The sequence below is a fragment of the Nycticebus coucang genome, chromosome 13, assembly GCF_027406575.1.
Source record: "Nycticebus coucang isolate mNycCou1 chromosome 13, mNycCou1.pri, whole genome shotgun sequence".
NCBI classification, from domain to species: domain Eukaryota; kingdom Metazoa; phylum Chordata; class Mammalia; order Primates; family Lorisidae; genus Nycticebus; species Nycticebus coucang.
Genome location: NC_069792.1, coordinates 88,207,486 through 88,231,162, shown reverse-complemented (window position 1 = coordinate 88,231,162; position 23,677 = coordinate 88,207,486).

Here is a 23,677-nt window from a genome sequence, read left to right as displayed (position 1 = left end):
GATATTTTACCTCTGAATGGACATTGTACATTTGAGACTTTCAAGAGTGATCCAAAAAGCCAGGAGACAACCTGAATTTTCGTGCACTGGCAGAGGAGAAATTATCTCTGCTGAGTAGGTTTAAAAGGGCAGTTGGGGACAAAAAGATAAACTAATTTGATGACTAAATTCTAAGAATTCTGCGTGTTCAGTGCGCTCATTACACACATGCCCTCATCCATTAAAAGAGGGCTCATAAGAGAGGAGCTGAAGTCGCACTGGGATGACACCCACATGTGTAATGAATGGTGGGCAGGAATCCATATGGACCAGATTAGCCCAAGTGTGGGTCTGGGCATTGCAGCAGGAAGGGATTCTGGGAGCTGCCTCCTGAGGCAGATCTCCTGAAGAGAAACTCCTTGGGTTACCTAGTTTATCTCAACTCCCTTAAAAGCCGGCTCAGGTCTGTCTTGCCTGAAGGGTTTTCTCTGACAGGAGGGATTCATAATTCATGCTGTTGGCTTTCATCAGGCCTGTCACGCATTGTGTCAAACACAAACTTCCTGTCTCCTTCAGAGATTGCATGTGCCATATGCTGCAGAAGGTGGGGGCTGCTGTCCCCGGGGTAGCAGTTCACAAATTCTAGGCGTCATCAAAATCACCCAAGCCTCTTGTTAGAGTAGAAGGTTCTTCCCCCAAACATAGGATTCTGTTTTAGGAAGTCTAAGTGAGGCTTTGTATGTGAACCAGCAGCAAAGTTTAGGCATTTCTGAACCAGTGGCCTGGCAAGTACACTTGGAAAATAACTATTCTGGAGATTACATTCTGTGTAAACTTTATTTGCATAAACCTGCAGCCATAGCTTACTGCCCATGGTACAGAGCATTACAGTTGACAGCTTACTTTCCAACTCCTTCAGGAACTGTGTTGGCTTTGGTGGCATGGGATCCCTGGGGAAGTGGAGGACTCACTCTAGGCCTCCAGCAATCAGGTAACACAACCGAAAACCATGCCCACATACTCTGCTTCCAAGTATAGTCCTCCTTCATCCACAGTCCCCGCTACCACTGGGGACAGGGTATTGTAAAGATTTTTGAATGGTTCTTTGCATATGGTAGCTGTCATGAAAAATGTGTGCAAGAATCTTTTTAATAAATCAGAAAGCCTAAGTTCTTTATTGGCTAGGCACTTAATTTCACTATAGTAAAGGAGCCTACCATCGTGCGTTCTTTTAAGGCAGGGTCTGGAATCCCACTTTTTTTTTTTTCTTTTTTGTTGTTGTGCATGTTTGTGTCTTCAGAATCTGAAACAGGGCTGTAAACATGGAAATCCTCCAGGGCCCAGAGAGTGAACCTGAAAGACTGAATAACGGAGCATACACTCGCTTCCGGGGTGCTGTGGCCACCCACATCAGGATAACAGTTGCCCTGCAGAAATGCTGCGTATGTGCTGCCGGATAATAACTTTTCTGAGAGATACCAGGAAATCTAGATTTAGGATAAAATATTCTGATTTTAAATATTGGTAATTTTCTTCCAATTTTAACCCAAGGTTGATGCACATCAACTGAGCAGGGCATGCACATCAAGTCTGATGGGCATATTCCACCTGTAAATCACCAGTTCTTAGTCTCTGACCTAGCACACAGTAGGTGCTCCACAGGTGATCACAGGAGGAACTGCATTTTCATTTTGTAGATGGGGATGTGGAGTTCAGCCACTGTCCATGGTCAGCACTCCTTCTGTTAGGCAAAACCCAGCTCCTGGGCGTTCCAGCAAGCTCTCCCCCTTACCGCTCTCTTTCATTAGAAGCCTATTGACAAACGGCTTCTCAATCAATTACTGTAATCAGTCAGCTGTAACTCACAGGTCAGGAGAGCACATCAGCAACTGTCACTCGGCCAGACAATTGTGGTTCCCATTTGTCAAACGTACAGTGTTTCGCTATTAGGTATGCACCTCCATCTGAAGTGCAGAACCTCATAAACAAGTGGCTGCTGAGAAGCCCATTATGAAAACATCCCTGAGAAACAAGATCATGATGACAGTGGAATGAGCTGAACATCCCTTGGTCACACGGATGCTTAAAACAATACCCCATCATAGGATAATTAACACAGGCTTTGGGATTTTACAGGAATGATCGAGTTGCCTTTGACACAGAATTACGACATTTATTTTCATTCACTTTTTTACAACCCTCAGATTTGGTGGTCTCTAAATACCTACCAGCTGGGTATGAACTGTCATCCTCAGTTTTCTAGGTCCCAACTGTGGGTGGGTGTGTGTGTGCTTGTGCATGTGTGTGTGGGCAGGAACGGGAGGGCCATCTTTTCTCTATTTCACATGTGAGAAGCCTTCAGTCTGTATTCCTCCTTGAGTGACAGAATTTCCGGAGAAACCATATGGCGATTATTAAACATTTATATAATGCCTTCTGTATACTCAGTGTCTCATGAATCATAAATGAGACAAGAGCCCTTCTCAGAAAGCTGAGGACTTCTGTATAAACTAAGCAGAGAAAATGGAAGGAGGCTGAATGCGAGGGGCCTGTCAAGAGGGACAGTGAGAAAATGCAGAAAGGAAGTGAGGGGACCCCAGAGGAAACCTGAACAGCCAGAAGCTGAGTGCCTCGGGCTTTAGCAGGGACAGGAAAGTAGTGCCAGAAAATCAATAATTATAAACAATACGAAGAACGGTAGTACTAATAGTAATTGTAGCAATTTTTTATTTTTTGAGCACTTACTGTGGGCAGGGAAAAAAATTATGTGCTTTAGATTCATAGTTTTCTTAGTGCTCACTGCCATGGTGTAAAGTAGAATTACTACTTCCTTTTGTAGATGTAAGAACTAGGCTCAAAAACATTACATGATTAGCCCAACCCCAAGCCCTAGTAAGTGGCAGAGGCTGAGTTCAGGTCCATGTCTTGAGGCCTTAGGTAGCCTCCAGTGAGTCTTGGGAGTCATGAAGACTTGTTATATTTCTTAATTCTTTCTGCCACTTTGCTGGCTTGAGGGCTAAGGCTGTGTGATAAACCTGGGAGAAGGACCTTGCTTTTATGTCACCTTCTCTCTGATGCTTGTGATATTTATTTTCCTCCTTAATGGATGGTTATTATCTAGCAGAATATGTCATTACAAAAATAATAATGACAACTACTATTTATTGAGTGCTTACTATGCACCAGAAATTTGCATTAAGTACTTTGCCTATGTTAGCTAATCTTCATGACAATTCTGTGTGGTAGGGAAAATTGAGCCTTAGAATAAAGTACCTTGTTAAAGAATTTGAGTTTAGATTTTCTCCACACTAAACCTTGGGCTATAGGCTCATTGAGGATAAAAGGAGATTTAGAAGCCAAATAAGCCAATACCTTTTAATATAAAGATCCCAGGGAGGATAAGGTCTTTGAGAGTAATTACAAGGTAGAAAGAGGCAGAGGCCAAATTGGACCCTGGATCAGCTGACTTCTCTTCAAGACCTTTTTCCCTTAGCTGGGCATCATGTTTCTTATTTACTTCTGTTCTGTTTTTTGAAAATTAAAGTAGAATTCAAGAATATTATATTGATGTAAACAACAAACCAACAAAAACGCACAAAGAACCCAAAATGATATTAGTATCAAGATTTTGGAAGCTGCTTGATTAAAAATAGTTGATCTGAACTTTCAAACCACATCAGATCATCTTTGCAACTGAGCAGATGCAGTTGGTTCTAACAGTGGTCATTAGGAAGGGCAAGTAGACGACTGGACAGAAAGCAACAATAGCTGGCGATGAAGTGGTAGCAGATAGAGACAGACCTAGGTCTGGTTCACCCAGTTCATTTTCTCAAGGAAGAAAGTCTTGGCGATTTCCCCACTCGATATGAGGAGCTCTAATTTATTACATACATATCTTGGGTTGGGTTTTAAAAGCAATATGATTTTTTATTTATAGGGGAATTTAAATACAACATTTTTCAAAGTGTAAACTTCAGATCTAGCCTATCAGCTGGAGTCATAAATCATAGCTGCTTCATTTCCAAATCATTAGGGAGACTGAAAGCTTAAAGTATTTAATTTATCCAAACCACATGGGGTAGTTTATCACTGTGCATGATGTACCTTTTTTTTTTTTTATTTCAATGCTGACTAGTAAAATTTTAACAAATCATCCTGAATTTGGGAGTGTTTGAAGAAAATGAAAATCTTCTCAATCTACAAGGAGTAATGTGAGAACCTACATGAAAAATCTGCAAAAATGGAAGTTTATGTAATAGTTACAATATCTCTGTAAAAGACAGGGTAGTTCTATTAGAAGATATTGCCATGGAAAAGCTTCTCTTATTTTTTGGAAAGAAACATTGTGGGAGGTTTGATAGATAGAGAGGGATGAAATGAATAAATAAGGTGGATGCAAAATGAGCTAGTCCCTTGTTAGTCAGAAAACACAATTTTTCCCTGTTAAACAGTTTCTCTTTGTAGATAAAGTGAATCCTACAATATCTGTCTTAAAAATTATCTTGTATCAACAAGAAAATATCTCAGATTGCTTGATGACTAAGTCCTTTCTTTTTGGTTCATTATTTCACCTGGCCTCAAGTTCATGACAGGAGTGTTTGGGTTACTTATCTCTATTTAAACATAGATGGTAAGTATTTTTTAGAGTAAAAATAATTTAATATATTATTGCCCAAACCCTAGATTTGAGCCCAAATCTGTTTTGGTTCCAAAGCTCCCCAAATGAGACAATCCCAGCACTATCCAATGCTTTGTTTGCCTTTTAGAGAACAACAAACAGCTCTAGGTGGAAGTAAGCTGATGGGAATATAATCTCTTCACTTTGAAATAGGTTTGTCTTTCAAGTGTGACTCTGCATTTACCTATTGTTTTCACTTGTGCGTTGAAACTTTCATTTATATCTCCACTCCTGTGTTCACTGGAGTATTATTCACAATAGCCAAGATACAAAAACAGTTCAAGTGTCCATTGACAGATGAATGGATAAAGAAAATGTGCCACATATATGCAATTAAATATTATTTAGCCTTAGAAGAAAGAAAATCCTGCCATTTGTGACAATATGAAAGATCGAAAGAATAAATACTGTGTGATTCCACTTTTATGACATGCCTATAAAGGTCAAACTCATAGCAGCAGAGACTATAATAGTGGTTGCCAGGGCTTGGGGAGTGAGGAAAATCAAGAGTTGCTGTTGTTGTAGGTAAAAAATTTCCATCATTATGCATGAATAAGTTCTAGAGGTCTGCTGTGCAACGTAGTGCATGTAGTCAGTACGGTATTATGCACTGCAACATTTGTTAAGAGGGTAGATCTCACATTAAGTGTTCTTACCATGGCAGCAACAAAAAGGGACACAAAGAATCTAGGAGGTGATGGATATGTCTCTTACTTCGCTTTATGGTGATGGTGTTTACATATATTCCTACTCATCAACTTATATGTATTAAATATGTAGAGTTCTTGGTATTTCGATTATATTTCAATAAGGCTGTTAAAATATGCAGTTATAGAATACTTGCAATAAGCTTGACGTCAATAATTGAAATTTTGGATACAATTAATTTAATAGTTTATTTGAATATGAATGGATTTATGAATTGAGCAGCACTCCAGACTGGAAGAGGTTCAGAGGAGCTCCACTTTAGCAGTGTGAGAAGAGGGCTTTTATAGACTGACTGTGGAAGAAAAGCAAAGAATTACTTGGTTGTTTACAGATGGGTGTTTGCCTTGTTTGAGTATCATCTAGTGGAAAGTCTCTAGTCAAAGGTTAGTTGGTGATCTCTCATTGGCTAAACCTAAGCTTTATTTTACTGTTTACATTTGGCTTTACTTTGCTAACTAGGAACACAAAACACTGGAGATGTCTCAACCTAATGGCCTCCAATGATTCTTTTTTAGGAAAGCTATGACTCAAATTCAGCATGGAGTTAACATGAAGTTACTTCCCAAGTTTATCCTATAATTTTAGGTGAGTGACTCTAAAGCTTTTACATAAAAAATCTCTATTTGTATCCATAAATTTTCCCCCCTCCTTTTTAATTTTATTATTATTATTTATTTACTTATTTATTTTTGAGAGAGAGTCTCACTATGTTGCCCTCAGAGTGCTGTAGTGTCACAGCTCACAGCAACCTCCAACTCTTAGGCTTACGTGATTATCTTGCCTCAGCCTCTCAAGTAACTAGAACTACAGGCACCTGCCACAATGCCCAGCTATTTTTTTTGTTGTTGCAGTTGTCATTGTTGTTTTAGCTGGCCCAGGCCAAGTTCAAACTCGCCAGCCTCAGTGTATGTGGCTGGTTCCGTAACCACTATGCTACAGGTACCCCCCCCCCACACACACCCCCACATCGGCCTCATCTTTATAAATTGAGAAGTCATAAAATACTTCTTAGGCTCAATTTTATTGTCTGAAAAGTTGATATAATAATCTGGAATTATTTTTTCTAAGTAGGAAGATTAGATGAGATAGGGTGATAAAAAATATAAATACCAAGAACCATGGTACTAATTACTGAGCTTAGAGTTAACGGCTAACATTGAGCATATAGTATGGCATAAACTATTTCCTTTCATTATCTTCATTAAAGATAATATTATTCCAATTTTATAGATGAGTAAATTGAGGCTTCAGAGAGGTTAAAACTTGCACAAAATCATTGCCTTTTGACACCAACATTGCATAAAGATGAATGACTTTAGAGTGAAGCCTGAGAGAACCTTGAAGAGATGACTGTAGTCTTGGAATTCAGTTATGGAATAGGTTGGTAGATGTGCATGTCTGTGGACTATTTAGTTTTGGCTACATGTTCCTACGCCTTATGTCTGATACATCTAATTGAAATGGTTTTCAGGTTCAGTGCCTGTGCACAGTGGTTACGGCACTGGCCACATGCACCAGGGGTAGCGGGTTTGAACCCGGCCTGGGCCAGCTAAACAACGATGACAACTGTAACAAAAATAACTGGGCATTGTGGCAGGTGCCTGTTGTCCCAGCTAGTTGGGTGGCTGAGGCAAGAGAATTGTTAAGCTTCAGAGTTTGAGGCTGCTGTGAGCTGTGATACTACAGCACTCTACTGAGGGGGACATAGTGAGACTCTGCTTAAAAAAAAAAAGGCCACACATGGCAGCCAAATCTTTTTCATTTCAAGAAGGCAATGAGAACACTCACATTTAATAGGCACCTGCCCATACAAAGCTATGCAAAAATCTTTGTATATTTATTTCATTCCAGCCTCAAAACAGGGTTATGTGTTAGGTGCCAATATCCACACTTATAGTTCTGAAAATGGAAGTGCAGAGAGATTATTTATGTTATGCTTTGATTTATAAAGATTCTGTAACACACATTTACATGTCCACTTTTCAAAAAAGGAAAGAAAATATAAATATCAACATAAAAAGGCAGAATCATAGAAAATAAGGGTAAGGGAGAAGATGAAATCTGAAGGTAAGTTAGAATTGACGCAGATATCATGGTCCTAAAGTGTATTTAAGTCAAGTTCCAGTCAAAGCTGTGAGCTTTGGGGCAGTCAGAGTAAAAAGTAAATATAACTACTGATTTACCTCATCTCTAAAAGGGGAAACATGTATACTTGAGTACATCAGAAGCAGCAGAGCTTTCCTGGAGAGAGATGTTTATTTACACAAAGTTGCAGAATCAGGAAAAAATGCTAATTCTGGCTTTGAACCCAGGACTTCCAGTCTTTCAATCTTGTGCCCTTGTTATATAGAAAAATGTCTGCTATTCAACCTAGCTTAGGAAAAGGCCTATTTGCACTTGTTTGTATCAATACCATTTTGCCTTCAGCATTCACCTTGGTTCAGTATAATTGAAGGGTTTTGTCATGGATAAAAGGAAAGAATGTTAAATTTTAATTCTTCATGCGCATAATGCAAGCAGGTTTATTTATTTTTCCTTACAGCTAATGCAGACACATAAAGCAGTGGGGCTGAAGGATAGAAAGGTGAAAAGGGGGAGGAGGCCCTTCATGGCAGGTACCTTTCTAGATGAAGTGGGCAGATGTGAATGATGAGGAGGACAGTGATGGCATGACATGCATTAGGGAGAGAAAGGAAAGGAATAAAGAAATGAAAATGAGGTGGCAGCATCTGCTGTGACCCAAGAACTGCCTAGGAAAGTGGAAGGCTGTGAACAAGGAGGCCTCCAATGGAGAATGCTGCCCACCTTGGCACTGGGGAAGGGCCCTTCACTCTGCACTAGTCTTTTCTTAGGTCCAGCATAGGACTCCCAACTCTTTCCCCAAAACAACTATTCACCACCTTCAAGAGAGAATCCTGGCCATCTTACTGGTACTCAATGGCTCAGGAATGAAGTGAATAGTTGGACATATCTGATTCTAGTCCCAGCTTTATTATTTTAGCCTCATGAACTCCCTCAAGTCACCCCCTGCTTCTGAATCTCAGTTTCTTCATTTGTGCTGTGGACATAACCATCCCTTGGTTTCCCCAAAGGGCCACTTTATTCATGAAAATGAAAGGTTTCAGAAAACTGCAAATTGTGATACCAATGCAGTGTAAGAAGTTCATGACTGAGTTTTCTTCAGGATTTCTGCTTTTCATGAGAACTCTCCAAAGCAGAACTGAGCCTTTAATGCTCCTGTAGAGTAAGTAATAAATAAAATAAAATGAGGCAGGCAAATATTAATATGAACAAGTTAGCCAAAGGATGCAGAGTGTTTAACATAGCAGGCTGATCTCTGCTCATAGAGATCTTGCATTTAAGTGGGCAGTGCTCCATGGCAGGCATCTTATGGACTTCATTGTTTTATCCCAGAAAGTCACCTACTGTGAGGTAAGTATTGGGACTCCCATTCTATAGATTAGGAAAACAAGGCTTAGAGAATTGACTTGATTTTTTGAAGCCAGTAAATGACAGAACCAGGTTTAATCCCAGTCTACCCTGTATGACTTGAGATCTTCCCAGCCAGCAAGTTATTTGAAGATTCAACAAGCACTGACCATCAAGTTTCCCTAAATAGGGCTTGAGTTCTGAAAGGTGTTCATGCCCAGAGTGTACAATGATCTGGTTATCAGAAAAGAGACTGAACAGATAGGATATGAAAAACCTCCCATTAAGATGTCCACTAAATGTTCAAGGAATAGATAAGCGTGTAAGACCAACAATATGAAGTTGACAAGGGTGCCTGTCTACTTGGGATGGGTTACTGTTAGCATAGTGGCAGAAAATGGAGGGAAAATAAGAATAACACCTAGATTTTCTATCAGAATTCTATATGTTTCAAAGCAATTATACATATGTCATCTCATTCATACTTGCCCCCTCCTCCACACATCCCACTCTGCTCTTCTTCAGCCCTCATGATGTCTCACTGGAGTTCCTTCCTCTAATGGTGAGTGTGATCTCTTGCAGACATGATGAGGGCACCTTCAGACCAAATTCCTCTGATGACTTCCCATTCTCTTGGGGAGAACAAGAGTTCAAATTCTTCTCATGCCATCCGAGCACCCACCCTTCCCTTCTTGCCTCAGCACTCTCCCATCACGTCCTCCACATTGTTTCTGTGCTGCTGAGCTACTTGCTGTTTCCTTTGCCTACACCCACCTTTTTTCTTTTTCCTCCATAAAATCCCATTTTTTCTTTTAAGGAACAGCCCCTTGGCCAGTCAGTAAAATCCCTTTGGCTAGCATGAGTCACTGTGCCCTCTGGGTTGTCTCAGAACTTTGTTGACAGTATTTGCATTTTAATTTGTAGCATGGGCTGACTGGTTTTACAAGGAACAAGCTTGGTATGTGTCTGTCTAGCTCATTAGCATTCCTGAGGTTAGACCCTCTGTCCTTTTTATCTTTATGTCCTTAATACTGAGAATAGCACTGGGTACATGGCAGAGACAGAACACACATTTGGGGACAGAAATGTGGATTGATTATCATAGCATCACTAAATTAATCTGGATCTACTACCACACTAGATCCTTATCACTACTCTAAAATAACTCTAGTTATTTTAACAGAAAGAATTTGATGTAGGGAATTGATTAAACAAATGCAAGGTGACTAAAAAGGCAAAAAACAAACAATCAAACAAACAAACAAAAACCAAAGCCAAAAACAAAACAGTGAAGTCACTGCAGGAAGCAGTTATTTTTATTTATTTATTTTTTTTATTAAGTCATAGCTGTGCACATTAATGTGATCATGGGGCACTATACACTGGTTTTATAGACCGTTTGACACATTTTCATCACACTGGTTAACATAGTCTTCCTGGCATTTTCTTAGTTATTATGTTAAGACATTTACATTCTACATTTACTAAGTTTCACATATACCCTTGTAAGATGCACCACAGGTGTAATCCCACCAATCCCCCTCCATCCACCCACCTCCCCCCTCCCTCCTGTCCCTCCTATTCTTAGGTTATAACTGGGTTATACCTTTCATGTGAAAGCCATAAATTAGTTTCATAGTAGGGCTGAGTACATTGGATACTTTTTCTTCCATTCTTGAGATACTTTGCTAAGAAGAATATATTCCAGCTCCATCCATGTAAACATGAAAGAGGAAAAGTCTCCATCTTTCTTTAAGGCTGCATAATATTCCATGGTGTACATATACCACAATTTATTAATCCATTCATGGATCGATGGACACTTGGGCTTTTTCCATGACTTAGCAATTATGAATTGGGCTGCAAGAAACATTCTGGTACAAATCCTTGTTATGATGTGATTTTTGGTCTTCTGGGTATATGCCTAGTAGAGGAATTATAGGATTGAATGGCAGATCTATTTTTAGATCTCTAAGGGTTCTCCAAACATCTTTCCAAAAAGAATGTATTAATTTGCATTCCCACCAGCAGTGCAGAAGTGTTCCCTTTTCTCCGCATCCACGCCAACATCACTGGTATTGGGATGACAGGCGCACGGCCTACAGACATATGTAAAAATGCTCATCATCTTGAATCATCAGAGAAATGCAAATCAAAACTACTTTGAGATATCATCTAACTCCAGTAACATTAGCCCATATCACAGGAAGCAGTTATTGAAGTTTGGAAAAGGAACCCTGTGGAGTGGGAACCACCGTCTCCCCCAACCCACCCCTGTTCACTTGTGCAGAGAGGGTGCTGCCCAGATGATAGGACTGATACTTCTCCAGGGGCATGTGAGGCTTAACAAGGAGTGTGGGAAAAAGTAGGGAACTAGAACCAGCTGCTGCTGCTGCTGGATGAAAACTGTCCAGGATAACACTCATGAGAACAGCAAGCACAGTAGAAAAAAGAAGTCCTTTCTACACAAACTCTTGCCTTGCAGTTTGGACTATGTCCCCTGTTGGCAGAACAGAACAGGGAGCCATCTAGCCAAGCACTCTTGCAGTTTGCTAAGTCCCAGCGGCATGTCAAAGGGTGGGTTTGAAGCTGAGGCACAATAGCTAGGTATCTGGTATACTGTCTACGAGTAGGAAAGGTCAGATTTTTTTATTGGCTATCTACACATGGAGAAACTAGATTTTAAGTGGCTCAGTGACTTGTTCCTAGTTACATGATACCTCAGAGCCCACCTTCCTGCTACAAGAAAGATCCAGCAATTTTGACCCAGTTAATTATAAATCACTCGGAGAAAGGACAAGGTCTTATTCATCTCTGGACTCAGGGCTGATGTTTACAATTCACAACTGACAAGGCATTTGCGTAGCTGGCCTCTATGCACACACAAGCTGAGGACTGGCTTGGTCTATCTTCCTGCATGCCTGAAACATAGTAGGCACTTGGTAAATGCTTGCTGAATGTCATGCCAAGACTGTATAGCTGATTAAGAAAGAATACCCCAAGAAAAATGATTACTTATAAAAACATTTTTACAGTTCCCTGTATTTCCCTTTTTATAATGGGGATATACATTTAATATTATTTATTGAGAATCATGATATGCCAAGCTGTGAGTTAGGAACTCAGCTATTCAATTAAAATGAAAGATTAAAAATGTAGATTTTAGATATTCATAATCCTCAATCTCCTTTTAGTAGTAGACTTGTTCAGAAAGGACTGAACAATGAATGAAGTTTTGATTATTAGAGGTCATGGATCCCTTATCTGAGGTTAAAATTATCATATACCTGATGATTTCTTTCCGCTGTTTTGGCATATGTCATTTCTTCTGCCAGGGAAGGCACTCCCACTCCCTCTGGGGTTTGGCAAATTCCAATTTTGTTCTCACAGCTTTGTTAAGCTCCTCCCCTCTGAAGCCTGCTTTTACCTTCCATTGGACAGACTTGGTTATCTCTCCTTTTGTGATATTTTCACCTGTGCAAACATCTGTCAGCACGCATATGAAAATATGACATATTATCAGTTTAAAGAGCTGTCTTTCCCAGGAGATCAAGAGTTGCTCAGGGACAGACTGTGTCCTTCCTTTTTGAGAGGGAATTATAATGCCAGTGTCTTTCCCTGGCACATCCTAGATGTTTTCTGTCACTCTACTGAGCAAGGCTTACTTAAGCTTCTGAACCAGAGGTTCACTGTGCATTCCTAACCACAATGATCTTCCTCTGGGTCTCTAAATGCTGCTAAGCTGGCCTGTCAGATGAATGTTCTGCTCACCTCATGTTGCGTATAGCACGATGGTACTCTGAAGTCTATAGCATCTTTCAACTCAGATTCTTGGGACATTCCACATCTGTTGATTGTCATGACTCTCAGAATGGCTCTTTGAGGTGACACAGTCATTTTCTCCAAGGTGGAGAAACTATGGGCCTAAAAAAATTCTAAGTCCTCTCAGTCAGCCATACAGCCATACATACTCAAGGCAAACAGCCAGAATCTCTAATAGGCATCAAAGCTCCTTCCCTCTCCTTCCTTCATCTTGTCCATATTTTCTCCCCCTACCCTCTCTCCCTCTCTACTTATGAATATTTAAAACTGGAGAGGATTCGGAACACTAACATTTGATAGATGGATAATTTGAAGCCCAGAGAATGTGGGCATATTGGGGCAATGAAAGTCCTAGATTATCTCTGCGAAAGTGATACCACTGAGACCCTTTGCTTGTTTTCTGAAATTGCTGGTTGGCCTTGTCTTGGAGAGGCATGCACCCTTCTAACTCCTTCCACCCTTTTGCATCCTCCACCTCTACCCCCACTGCTGTTTATCAAGAGGGTAAAACAATTTTACTCAAAATCATGACTTAAAAAATGAAGCAAAATAAAAACTTAATTACAGAGACATGCTCAGACCTTGGGATTTATAGCTAAGAATGGAGGTTAGCATTGTGTGATAATGCCATGATGTCATGTATCTGTGACACTGGGCAAGAGGCACTGATATTGTGTGTCTACTATAAGCCAGGTACTTTGTGTATAAGGAAAGCTAAAAGGGAGATATATAATTTTCAGCTTGTATATGAGACAACTCAAGCTGGGAAAGTTTGAGATTTTCTCGTGTAGGGTTAAGACCTTAGGCTCTGGAGCCCTGAAAGTACATTAGGACTTCCACCTCTGAGCCATGCTACTTACTTGCTCTGTAGCTGTGCAGCTGTGCTACTATGCAACTGTAACTCTGCAACATAGCCTTTCTGTACCTCAGATTCCTTGCCTGAAAACGTAGGTGAACAATGCCTTTCTGATGGAGTTGTTCTGAAGATTAAATGAGAAAAATTAATGTAAGAGGGTTTAGCACTTTGCCTACCACATGGTAAGTCCTTCATAAAAGCAATCCATTATTGCCCCAGGTAATGGAATTAATATGAAATGCAATGCAGAAGGCTTTGGTTAAGGTAGAATCTTGTTTCTACATTGGTTCTTCTATCTTTCCTAGAGTATAGGGTTGACATGAAAATTACAGATAATTTGATTTAACAAACTAGCACAGTATCAACCCTAGACAAAAATACTAACTCCATTCTTTAAGTTTCTCTGGTCAAAAATTAAACCAGAGTGATCTTTAACCTCTTTCTTTCTCTCTTACTTCCCAGACGCCTTCAGTAGATTCTGTGGCTCTGACTTCAAAATATGTCTACAAATGCACCACTTCTCATCACTTCTGCTGTGGTCATGTACTCCCATCCGCTTTCAGCCTAGTCTTCACCCAGCAGCCAGGGTCACTTTGGAGAATAAGTTACATCAAGTCACTCTATACCTTCCATGGTCTGGCAGTTGGCTCAAAGTAAAGGCTTACAAAGGCCTCTGTGAGCTCCAAACCACACCCATTTCCAGCTTCAACTGTTACTGTTTTCATTTTACTGGCATTATTTGGTTCAGCAAACAGTCCCAAAATACCCTGAATCTTTATATTTGCTATTTCTTCTGCCTGCATGCTCACTGCTCAGATATTTCCAAGACTGACTCCTCTTGTCCTTTGAGTCTCTGCTCAAGGGGCATCCTATGAATGAGGTCTTTGCTGAACACCCATTAAAATAATATATGCTTTCCATGACCATTGGCACCACCACCTTAGCCTTCTTTCTTACTTCCTTTGTTCTGTGTTATACTATGACCTGACCCCTTAAATATAGAAATGATGACTTGGTGATAGCTACTATTTATTGCAAAAAAAAAAACAAAAAAAAAACTTCCAGTATCCAATCCCTGATTTCTTTTTTTTTTTTTATTGTTGGGGATTCATTGAGGGTACAATAAGCCAGGTTACACTGATTGCAATTGTTAGGTAAAGTCTCTCTGCAATCATGTCTTGCCCCCATAAAGTGTGACACACACCAAGGCCCCACCCCCCTCCCTCCATCCCTCTTTCTACTTTTCCTCCCCCCCATAACCTTAATTGTCACTAATTGTCCTCGTATCAAAATTGAGTACATAGGATTCATGCTTCTCCATTCTTGTAATGCTTTACTAAGAATAATGTCTTCCACTTCCATCCAGGTTAATACGAAGGATATAAAGTCTCCATTGTTTTTAATAGCTGAATAGTATTCCATGGTATACATATACCACAGCTTGTTAATCCATTCCTGGGTTGGTGGGCATTTAGGCTGTTTCCACATTTTGGCGATTGTAAATTGAGCTGCAATAAACAGTCTAGTACAAGTGTCCTTATGATAAAAGGACTTTTTTCCTTCTGGGTAGATGCCCAGTAATGGGATTGCAGGATCAAATGGGAGGTCTAGCTTGAGTGCTTTGAGGTTTATCTATACTTCCTTCCAGAAAAGTAGTACTAGTTTGCAGTCCCACCAGCAGTGTAAAAGTCCTCCCTTCTCTCCACATCCACGCCAGCATTTGCAGTTTTGAGATTTTGTGATGTGGGCCATTCTCACTGGGGTTAGATGATATCTCAGGGTTGTTTTGATTTGCATTTCTCTATTATATACAGATGATGAACATTTTTTCATGTGTTTGTTAGCCATTCGTCTGTCATCTTTAGAGAAGGTTTTATTCATGTCTCTTGCCCTTTGATATATGGGGTTGTTGGCTTTTTTCATGTGGATTAATTTGAGTTCTCTATAGATTCTAGTTACCAAACTTTTGTCTGATTGCAAATATGCAAATATCCTTTCCCATTGTGTAGGTTGTCTCTTTGCTTTGGTTGTTGTCTCCTTAGCTGTACAGAAGCTTTTCAGTTTAATGAAGTCCCATTTGTTTAGTTTTTTTGTTGTTGCAATTGCCATGGCAGTCTTCTTCATGAAGTCTTTCCCCAGGCCAATATCTTCCAGTGTTTTTCCTATGCTTTCTTGGAGGATTTTTATTGTTTCATGCCTTAAATTTAAGTCCTTTATCCATCTTGAATCAATTTTTATGAGTGGGGAAAGGTGTGGGTCCAGTTTCAGTCTTTTACATGTAGACATCCAATTCTCCCAACACCATTTATTGAATAGAGAGTCTTTCCCCCAAGGTATGTTCTTGTTTGGTTTATCGAAGATTAGGTGGTTGTAAGATGTTAGTTTCATTTCTTGGTTTTCAATTCGATTCCAAGTGTCTATGTCTCTGTTTTTGTGCCAGTACCATGCTGTCTTGACCACTATGGCTTTGTAGTACAGACTAAGATCTGGTATGCAGATGCCACCAGCTTTATTTTTATTACTAAGAACTTCCTTAGCTAGCGGGGTTCTTTCCGGTTACATACAAAACACAGAATCATTTTCTCCAAATCTTGAAAGTACGATATTGGTATTTTGATAGGAATGGCATTGAATAGGTAGATTGCTTTGAGAAGTATAGACATTTTAACAATGTTGATTCTTCCCATCCATGAGCATGGTATGTTCTTCCATTTGTTAATATCCTCTGCTATTTCCTTTCTGAGGAATTCATAATTTTCTTTATAGAGGTCCTTCACCTCCTTCGTTAGGTATATTCCTAGGTATTTCATTTTCTTTGAAACTATGGTGAAGGGAGTTGTGTCCTTAATTAGCTTCTCATCTTGTTATTGGTGTATACAAATAACTACTGACTTGTGGACATTGATTTTATATCCTGAAACATTACTGTATTTTTTGATGACTTCTAGGAGTCTTGTGGGTGAGTCTTTGGGGTTCTCTAAGTATAAAATCATGTCGTCAGCAAAGAGGGAGAGTTTGACCTCCTCTGCTCCCACTTGGATTCCCTTTATTTCCTTATCTTGCTGAGTTGTATTGGCAAGAACTTCCAGCACTGTGTTGAATAGTAAAGGTGACAGAGGACAACCTTGTCTGGTTCCAGTTCTAAGAGGAAAAGCTTTCAGTTTTACTCCATTCAGTAAAATATTGGCTGTGGGTTTGTCATAGATAGCTTCAATGAGTTTTAGAAATGTGCCACCTATGCCTATACTCTTCAGGGTTCTAATTAGAAAAGGATGCTGGATTTTATGAAATGCTTTTTCTGCATCTATTGAGAGGACCATGTGATCTTTATTTTCGCCTCTGTTAATATGGTGGATAACGTTTATGGACTTGCATATGTTAAACCAGCCTTGCATCCCTGGGATGAAGCCTACTTGATCATGATGAATGACTTTTTTGATGATAAGCTGTAATCTATTGGCTAGGATTTTGTTGAGAATTTTTCCATCTATATTCATGAGTGAGATTGGTCTGAAATTCTCCTTTTTGGTTGGGTCTTTTCCTGGTTTTGGTATCAGGGTGATGTTTGCTTCATAGAATGTGTTGGGGAAGATTCCTTCTTCCTCAATTTTTTGGAATAATTTCTGCAGTAGAGGAATAAGCTCTTCCTTGAAGGTTTGATAGAATTCTGGTGTGAAGCCATCTGGACCAGGGCATTTTTTGGTTGGAAGATTTTTTATTGTTTCTTTGATCTCAGTGCTTGAAATTGGTCTGTTTAGAAGCTCTATTTCTTCCTGGCTAAGTCTAGGGAGAGGGTGTGATTCCAAATATTTATCCATTTCCTTCACATTGTCAAATTTCTGGGCATAGAGTTTCTGGTAGTATTCAGAGATGATCTCTTCTTGTATCTCTGTGGGATCAGTTGTTATTTCCCCTTTATCATTTCTGATTGAAGTTACTAGAGATTTTACTTTTCTATTTCTCGTTAGTCTGGCCAATGGTTTATCTGTTTTATTTATTTTTTCAAAAAACCAACTCCTTGTTTCATTAATTTTCTGAATGATTCTTTTGTTTTCAATTTCATTGATCTCTGATTTGATTTTGCATATTTCTTTTCTTCTACTGAGTTTAGGCTTAGATTGTTCTTCTTTTTCCAATTCCATAAGATGGCTTGTGAGATTGTTGATGTGCTCTCTTTCTGTTTTTCGAATGTAGGCATCTAAAGCAATAAATTTTCCTCTCAAAACTGCTTTTGCAGTATCCCACAAGTTTTGGTAGCTTGTGTCTTCATTGTTGTTATGCTCAAGGAAGTTAATGATTTCCTGTTTTATTTCTTCCTGCACCCATCTGTTATTCAACAGAAGATTGTTTAATTTCAATGCCTTTGTGTGGGGTTGAGCGTTTTTGTTAGAGTTGAGTTCCACCTTTAGTGCCTAATGGTCTGAGAAGATACAAGGTAAAAATTTCAATTCTTTTGATTCTGTTGATATTTGTTTTGTGTCCCAGGATATGATCAATTTTGGAGAATGTTCCATGGGGTGATGAGAAGAATGTATACTCTTTATCTTTGGGATGGAGTGTTCTATATGCACATATCAAGCACAGTTGTTCTAGGGTCTCATTTAAATCTCTTATATCTTTGTTTAATTTCTGTTTAGAGGATCTGTCCAGCTCTGTAAGAGGAGTGTTAAAGTCCCCTGTTGTTATGGTATTATCAGATATCATATTGCTCAGACTGAGTAAGGTCTGTTTCAAGAATCTGGGAGCATTTAAATTGGGTGCATAAATATTTAGAAATGAAACGTCTTCTTTTTGTATTTTTCCCTTGACCAATATAAAGTGACCATCTTTGTCTTTTTTGACTTTAGTTGCTTTAAATCCATATGTATCTGAAAATAAGATTGCAACTCTTCTTTTCTTCTGAATTCCATTTTCCTGAAAAATTGTCTTCCAACCCTTGACTTGGAGCTTTAAATTGTCTTTTGAAGCCAGGTGTGTTTCTTGCAGACAGCAAATGGATGGCTTGTGTTTTTTAATCCAGTCAGCCAATGTGTGCCTCTTCAGTGGGGAATTCAAGCCATTAACATTTATTGAGATAATTGATAAGTGTGGTAGTATTCTATTAGTCTTATTTGGTGAGAGTCCATTGCTTAGTTTTATCTTTTGCTTCAGTGTGGAGGTTAGGTTCTATCCTTTAATTTCTGAGTTCTTACTTTGCTGCTGATCCATTGTGGTGGTCAATGTGCAGAACAGGTTGAAGTATTTCCTGTAGAGCTGGTCTTGTTGTGGCAAATTTCCTCAATGTTTGTATATCCGTAAATGATTTGATTTCTCCGTCAATTTTGAAGCTTAGCTTAGCAGGGTACAGAATTCTGGGCTGGAAATTGTTCTGTTTAAGTAGATTAAAGGTAGATGACCATTGTCTTCTTGCTTGGAAAGTTTCATTAGAGAAGTCTGCGGTCACTCTGATGGATTTGCCCCTGTAGGTCAACTGGCGCTTACTCCTGGCAGCTTGCAGAATCTTTTGTTTTGTCTTGACTTTGGACAGCTTCATCACAATGTGTCTTGGAGAAGCTCGGTTAGAGTTGAGGCGACCTGGGGTCCGATAGCCCTCTGAAAGCAGTGTGTCAGAATCTTTGGTGATGTTTGAGAAATTTTCTTTTATAATATTCTCTAGTATGGCTTCTATTCCTCTGGGGCATTCTTCTTCCCCTTCTGGGATTCCTATATCTTGTACGTTGGAATGCTTCATAAAGTCCCATAATTCTGACAGTGAACGTTCTGCTTTCTCTCTCTTCTTTTCTGCCTCTTTTACTATCTGAGTTATCTCAAGAACTTTGTCTTCTACCTCTGAAATTCTTTCTTCTGCATGGTCTAACCTGTTGCTGATACTTTCCATTGCATCTTTAAGTTCCCTAATTGACTGTTTCAGTTCCTTCAGCTCTGCTATATCCTTTTTATATTCTTCATATCGTTCATCTCTGATTTGATTCTGTTTTTGGATTTCCTTTTGGTTATTTTCCACCTTATTAGCAGTTTCCTTCATTGTTTCTATCATTTCTTTCATTGTTTTCAATATATGTATTCTAAATTCCCTTTCTGTCATTCCTAACATTTCTTTATCGGTGGAATCCTCTGCAGTAGCTATGTCATGGTCCCTTGGCGGGGTTGTTCTGGACTGGTTCTTCATGTTGCCTGGAGTTTTCTGCTGATTCTTCCTCATGAGTGATTTCTTTTATCTGTTTCCTTGCCCTAATTTTCCTTTCACTTCCTCTTGCTCTTTAAGTTCTCGTGCCTGTGGACTAAGGGTTTGATGAGTCCTTATGGTACAGGACCAGAAGGGTGAGAAGGTTGAAGAGCAAGGAAGGGATGAAAGAAAGGAGGACTGAGTGAAAAATAAAATAGAGAAAGGAGAGGGGGTGGGTAAAAGGAATATTGACAAAAAGAAGAGAGGCACAGAAAGAGGGAGTCAGAGCAATATAGGTGTACAGTAGGGTACTTTGACACAACTTTAAAGAAAACCCACCTTCTGGGGGTGCCCAGTTGGTGGTTCCCTTAAGGTCAGCAGCTCTTTGCTAACCTTGTCAGACACAGTACCTCACTTCCACCAAGTAGAGAGGAAACACAAAAATGCTATAAATCGAACCAAAACAAGCAAACAGAAAACTTTATGGGATCAAATTGGGTGAAAAACCAAATAATAGCGGTAGAAACACTAGCAAAAATGACGTTCTAGTTATTGAAAAAGGCAGCAATGGGAAATTATAATTAAACTAGAAAAATTGAGAAAGAAAAAAGATCTGTACATAAAAGGGTGAAATTAAAAAACAAAACAACATCAACAACATTAAAATAAACAAAAAAACAACCAACCCCCCCCCAAAAAAAACAAACAAAAAAACAACCAAAAACAAAGCAGTGTGTATATGTTGTTGAATATTATCTGGGCAACACGTGGTCTTCTTGGGTATGAGATGTTAATCACAGTTCTGATAACACTGGAAGCTGCTGATTTCTCAAACCCTAGCAGGTAAGCACCCTAAATCTCTCTTCAGCCCACTTAAAAGGCACTTTGAACTTGTAAACTTGCTGAGCAGAAGCTTTCCCAGGAAAGTGCTTGTCGCTGGAATCACTGCTTAAGTGGCTATCCACTTACCCAGTGTACCAAAACAAGTCTCACTCTGCCCCTGAGGGTTAGGGCTGCAAGGCAGCTCAGACCCCACCCTTAGGCTACTCGGTTGCTGGGTTACCAGCTCCCACCCGGATTCTAGCTCTGCGAACCTGAGGGTGGAGCTTGCTGGGGCAGATCACTCACAATGGCTCCCTGTGGCCCACAGCCAAACACCATCAGCTCCGTCTGGCTCAGCGGCTCAGACTGGGGCCCTAGACAAAGGCCAAAGTTCTCCGCACTCCTGCTCAGGCTCTCCCCAAGGCAGTTCAACTGAGTGCCAATTCCAAAGATACCAAAACAGTTCACAGGTAAGGCCTTTCCAGTTTGTAGTCTCGCTGCTACTGAACTTACAGTTGCGGGCGGGTTTAGACTGATTGAACACACGCGACCACTTGCCGTTTTTCCACTGTTTTAGTCCTCCTCTTGGGGTCCAGAAGTCTCTCGCTGACTCCCTGTATCCTCACAGGGGTGATGATAGGTAGATCCCACCAGGCAGAGATGCCTGAGTCCTATCTCCCCAGACTCACGGTGCCCAGATGCAAGGAAGCTGTTACTCGGCCGCCATCTTGCTCTCAACTCTCCCCCTGATTTCTTTATATGTATATTTCTTTATATGTAAAAAAAATTCCAGTATCCAATCCCTGATTTCTTTATATGTTTGCATTTCTTAAATGCAAACATTTAAAGTCACAGAGCCTTGTGATCCCAGAAAATTAAGGTGATCAATGAAAAATCCTAAAATGAAGTGAAAATATATCAGCATAACATCTTCTGTGGAAAGAAAATGGGGAAATAGTAACATGATTGCAAGGAAAAACAGAATTCTATACAGTTGCAACTGTTGAAAAGGAAGTCATACATGTATGGAAAAAAAATTAAGTGGATAATGACTATATCAAATTGCCATTACATTTAAATTAATTTTAGTAGTTTTATGAGTGATGTAAATATTGAGATTTACAAAATGCAAGAAATTACATCTTTTTCAGTCTAAGGAGAAATGCTATATGTCAAATTTAAAAAGTGCAAGGGGTGAATAATTTAAAAGAATCTTGCATTAGAGAATGTCAATAACTCATTAATAATGATCTCTAAAGATGTCTATGTTCTAATCCCTAACACCTGTGAATAAGTTAGGTTACATGACAGAGAAGAATTAAAGTTGTAGGTGGAATTAATGTTGCTCATTAGCTGAACATGGGATGGGGAACTTCACTTGGCTTATCTAGGTGGGTCCTGTGTAATCACAAAGCCTCTTTAAAGTGGTAGAGGGAGGCAGTGTAAGGAGAACCACAGAGACGTGACCTGCCAAGGACTCAACTGGATGTTTCTGGCTTTGAAGCTTCAGAGATCAGGAGCCAAGGAACATTGCAGCCTGTAGAAGCTGGAAAGACAAGAAAATGATTCTCCATTAGAGCCTTCTGAACGAGTGAGGTCCTGTTGACACCTTAATTTTAGCCTTGTAGTGAGACCCCTTTGGAACTTCTGACTTCCAGAACTGTAAGAAAATTAATTTCTGTTCTTTTTAAGCCAGTAAATTTGTGGTAATTTATTGCATTAGATAGGAAAGTGATACTCTACATGTATTAAGCAATGTAAGTTTTACCATAATGCTTCAAAGGAAAAAAAAATAGAGTTATTTATTGTGTTACTTCTTCAAGTAATGAAAATAACTATATTTCAAAGGAGCAAAAGCCCATGCATACAGCAGTCTGAACTTTCTAGAACAATGGCTTTCCAACTTTAGGAGGCCCCAGAATCATGCAGAGGGCTTGTAAGCAGAGAGATGACATCAAACTAAAAAGCTTCTGTGAAACAAAGGAAAGGAAATAACACTATGCACAGACAACCCACAGACTGGGAGAAAACATTTGAAGACATAAATTTGATAAGAGATTAAATCCAAAATATATAAAGAAATTGAGCACTAGTCACCAAATAGCAAGAAGATAAAACAAAACAAAACAATTACAACTAGGCTCTAAATAGACCTGTCTCAAAAGAAGACAATACAAATGGCCAACAGATATATGAAAAAAATGCCCAACATTGCTAATCACTAGGGAAATAAAAACTAAAAGCACAATATCATCTCCCCCTACTAGAATGTGTTTTCTTAAAAAGAAAGAAGTGTTGTTGAGGTTATGGAGAAAAGAAAACCCTTGTATGTGGCTGGTGGGGATGTGAGTTAACATAGCCATTAGGAAAAACAGCATGAAAGTTCCTCAAAAAACTAAGGATAGAATTACTACATCGCTCAGCAATCCCACTTCCAAATACTTGCTTGAAAGACTTGAAATCAGTTTCTCAAAGAGATGTCTGCACCCCCATGCTCACTGCAGCACTATACAAAAGAGATAAGTTAGGGAGTCAACCTAAGTGTCCATCACCAGCTGAATGGATACAGAAAATGTGGTACGTATACATAAAAACACACTACATAAAGAATTTCTTCATAAAAAAGTGAAATTCTGTTGTTTGGATAATGTGAAAGAAATAGGAGAATTCTTAGGAGAATATGCTAAGTGAAATAAATCAGGAACAGAAAGACAAATATTGTACATTCTCATTTTATATGTGGAATCTAATACAATCCAACTCAGTGAAGCAGAGAGTAGAATGGTGGGAGGGGGCCAGTTGCAGAGATGATGGTACAAAATCTGTCAAACAAGAATTTTTTTTTTTTCATTTTTTGAGTTCTATTGTATGGCATGTTGAATACAGTTAAAAATACTTTCATCACAAGGATACTTGTACTAGACTATTTATTGCAGCTCAATTTATAATTGCCCAAATGTGGAAACAGCCTAAATGCCCACCAACCCAGGAATGGATTAACAAGCTGTGGTATATGTATACCATGGAATACTATTCGGCCACTAGGAAACTTCACATCAAACTTTGTATGAACCTGGATGGATATAGAACGCATTATTCTTAGTAAAGCATCACAAGAATGGGGAAATAAGAATCCTATGTATTCAATTCTGATATGAGGACAATTAAGGTCCTAGTACATGATGGGGGGTGGCAGACGGGGAGACCTGCAAAAGGG